At 37.0% G+C, this 3,882-nt stretch overlaps 2 long non-coding RNA genes across 2 annotated transcripts; both read left to right on the forward strand.

The window, feature by feature from the left end:
- Positions 1 to 1,599: 1,599 nt before the first annotated feature.
- On the forward strand, positions 1,600 to 2,726 carry LOC125604342. Its single transcript, XR_007336144.1, has 3 exons — positions 1,600 to 2,165; positions 2,259 to 2,322; positions 2,703 to 2,726. It is a non-coding gene; the product is annotated as an uncharacterized LOC125604342 (long non-coding RNA).
- Positions 2,727 to 2,807: 81 nt separating this feature from the next.
- On the forward strand, positions 2,808 to 3,431 carry LOC125604343. Its single transcript, XR_007336145.1, has 3 exons — positions 2,808 to 2,885; positions 2,979 to 3,173; positions 3,272 to 3,431. It is a non-coding gene; the product is annotated as an uncharacterized LOC125604343 (long non-coding RNA).
- The last annotated feature ends 451 nt before the right edge of the window (positions 3,432 to 3,882 follow it).

The following is a 3,882-nucleotide window of genomic DNA, read 5'->3' on the forward strand; positions in this document are numbered from 1 at the left end:
CGATTTTACTCGCGAAGTAGCCGTTGGTATAGGCATGGTTCTTCCAACGGAACCCTGTTTCTTCGCATAGCCGAGGCAGTTGGTGTTAAGTTAACCGTAACCTGCTCTACTCCGAAGAATAGGAAATTGTTCGAGAAACATAACCTTTCCAACTTCCTGCATACTTTCGACGATGTTTTTTAGACGGAACATTGGTGTCGTATCCACGGACCCGAAGACTGAGTTACGGAAACTTCGGACGAAGATGCATGGTTATGGGATGGGACCGGGTTCGGAATGGTCCGCGGAGAATTGGCCGCGCTCGCCGGGCGAGCTGGCTCGTGTCGCGGCCGAGCTCCCCGGGCGATCCGTTTCGGCTAATCGTTTTCTCGGCTTTTGAAGTTTTGACCGTGATTCGGTTTTTCTGAGGACTTTCGGATATCGATTCCGTCGTGAACGATTTTGACCCCAACATTCGTCATGCTACTTATACTTTAGTATATAACGGATAATTGTAATATAGGAGACATAAGTAAGTAAGATATGGTGGAATTTGTTTGTTTTTTTGTTACGATTTGAATTGAAACAACTAATTAATGTGCTTAATTATATATTATTCAGTAAAATATACAGGTGGTCCCCAAGGAAATGGGTTGGAGACGGGAACGGCTCTAGACAGAGGTGCTTGTGGTTACTACGCATGTCCCACTTTGGTTGGTTGTCGAGAACACGATGCACGACCCACATAAATTTTCGTTTGCATGAGATCCAGTTGTTCACTAAACAAAGATATCACAACGACTTTTCCAAAAAAGAAAAAAAGAAAAGAACAGACAATCTTGTTGTTTTTAAGAAAGGGAAGAAGATATATCCTTTTCATAAATAAAGATAATAAAATAAGACGGGAATCGTTCATTGCATGTGATCATCCACTTGGGAATTTAATAGACATAGTTATATATTATTATCAAAAACAAAAAGGAAGGAATATATTTTTTTAATAAATACTGTTTCATATTTTAAGTAGTTTTAGAAAAATATTTTTATTTCAAAATGTAATTAGTTTTCGTATTTCTAGGTAACTTTTATATTTATTGAATACGGTGTGACCAATCAAATTAAATAGACTTATTTTTTATTGGTTAAATTATATCTAACATATTTATTATAAAATACTTTTTAAAACATAAAAAGTTTTTTAATCTTCGTGTTTTTAACCAAAACTAAATGGTGACCAAGGAACGAAAGGTAACACTGAATTCCTTATCATTCCCAAAAAAATTCAGTATTCACAAGGAATAGTTTTTCCTTTTTGTTCCTCTTCATTCTTTTTTTTGTAGAGAAATATAGAACAAAAGCATTCTTTGTTAAATTTGATAAGGAACAAGCATTCCTTTTCATTCCTGCCATTTTATTCCTATACGTTCTTTTCCTATTCGTTCCTCGTGTTCCCGAAAAGGTCACCGGTCATAGCCTTATATTATGAAACGAAGGGAGTATAAAAATAGGTTTAGGTAAGATATCACGCGAAATTTGCGCCATTAATTAGAAACGTAAGCGGCAATTGCGCTTGCGCCCTACCTAATCTGACCCCACCCATGTTCTTTAAATACGTCCCGCATGCGTTCTCATTCTCATTATGTTTCTTCTTTCATCAAAACTTCTTCTTAGGCGTTTGTTTGTTCATAAGTTTTGGTTTTAATCTCTTGTTCGTTATGATGTTTTACCAAAATCGTTTTATGATTCTCTTGTACCCTTACGTTATTCTTTTTCTTTTTAATGGCAAACTCAAATCCGGTGGTCAAGTTGATGATGACCAATCTCAGATCCTTGATCCTGGTAGGGATGATGATGAGGGCTTAAACCCACATCCTTGATCGCTGATTAGGAATGGTCTTAGATGTTTCTTTTTTTGTTTTTTCTGTTTCATTCGGATGATTTTATGAAATCGTTTTCTATGTTTTTAAAAAAAAAAACTATATGATTTTCAGTGGTAATTCTCTATGGGTCAATCCCATACCACAATGGTTTAATTGCCGTGTCCCACATACCCAAAGCCCAATACTATTCGGCCCAATATGATTTAATGCCCTGATATTTAGTGGCTTTCGGTTCGTTGTTTCAATCTCTAGGGTTTTTCAAAAGTCGACTCTCCCTCACCGGCGAGATATTCAACCGAGTCTCAGGTTGATGCATTTTTATCTCTCCTCTTCTCATCTTTCATTTCCCTGTTTCTATCCATGTCTGCTTACTTGAAATCGTTCGTCTGTTCTTTTCAGGCTTGTTTTCGAAAGTCGCATCTCTCTCTCTCTTTCTACAGAGATATTCCACCACGATTTGCAGGTTTTCTTATGACCTCTATAATCTCTATTCAAATGTTGCTGGTTAGGTTGTCATATTTGCATATTTTGAGCCACGGATGCTTAACTTGTTTTAATCTCAGATTTGTTTAGTCACCTAAGCAAATTTACTTATATCGCCTAAGTTTAAGACTATATGAAATGAATAATAGATCAAGTGTCCTGTATACGCTCTGCTCAACTCTATCCGATCATCTTTCCCTGTTTTCTATTTGGTCTTCTTACTTTATATCCTTTTTTGTTTCTCAAAGTTTGTTTTTTTCTCTTTCTGTATAAGTACTTGTATACTTTCTGCTCAACTCTCTTTTTGCGCTATGTTTTTATTCAGATCTTTTCTGATCAAAACCTTTCTTTGTTTTCCAGAATGACTGGAACAGATAAAGCTTTCTACATTAGTGTCGATCCTTCAAATGTGTGAACTAGCTGCTGTGTGCTCTACATCAGCGTATTCAAGGCCGAGAGAATCACACACAATATGTGTGGAAGTGTTTAGCTTAAGATTTTCGATTCGTCTGTGTTGGTCACGAGTGGCTCTCCTCGTTTCAGGTGACTCTTAATATTATTTTTATGTATCATATAATCATTTTTCATTCATTTTTAACGTGTTGATTAAGTCCCATTTGTTATTTGTTATTATAGGTCCATTGTGGAACTCCGAGTGGATCCTCATACCATCTCTTTGGTTATAGATAGCCAAGCTTTTGTTGCGACAGATCTAAAACTAAATCTCTCTTCACAATATCTCCTGAAAGTGATAGACCCTTTCCAGTCATTTGGCTGTTAAGTATAAAGGAGTTTTCTGATGGTTTGCGTTATCTTCCTTCTTGTACCAAAGTAAGTCCTCCCTTTGTACTATTAAGTCGATTTTATTGCAGTTATATGTTACATATTTTAATGCTACTTTCTTATACGTTACATATTGTTTTGTTAAGTGCAAATACCCTTCACATCATCGCCCCGCTCTCTGTTCCGAGATGACAAGATGGCAACTAATGATTGGCCAATCACTTGAGACTCGAGAGTTGTTAGGGATCGAACCCTATTTTAGAGACATCGAAACCTAGAAGCGGTATGTGTTTCTATTTGCATATTTTTTTCAGATATATTATTATTATAACAAAATAATTGGTTTGATTTATCTATGCAATTCAGGACTTGTTCCGGATAAGAAATGTAGGACTTTCTACGAAATTCTTAATGTCAGATCCTTCGTAGGTGTTTTGTCTACCACACTGGACGAGGTACCCTTTAATGTTTTGCATATTTCTTTGCATATTTTTTTTGTTTTTGATCGTTTTATTCCAACTTTTCAGTTGGAACTTTTAACACCTATTTGCAAGGATTGCCATGGTGGCTATCCCTGGGCTCTGAACCGACCTACGAGCTGCTGGCAACTTCAAAATCTGTTACGTTCTGCTGTAGACCAGTTACAACAGTCTACTGGAGGCCATTATTCCACGGAATGGCTAGGGAAACGCGTGAGCTGCCTAACCCTGTTGCAACTCGGGCACGTGCAGCTGATAATTGGAGGCAATTGGTGAAG

This window comes from Brassica napus, unplaced genomic scaffold, assembly GCF_020379485.1.
Source record: "Brassica napus cultivar Da-Ae unplaced genomic scaffold, Da-Ae ScsIHWf_525;HRSCAF=788, whole genome shotgun sequence".
Classification (NCBI taxonomy): domain Eukaryota; kingdom Viridiplantae; phylum Streptophyta; class Magnoliopsida; order Brassicales; family Brassicaceae; genus Brassica; species Brassica napus.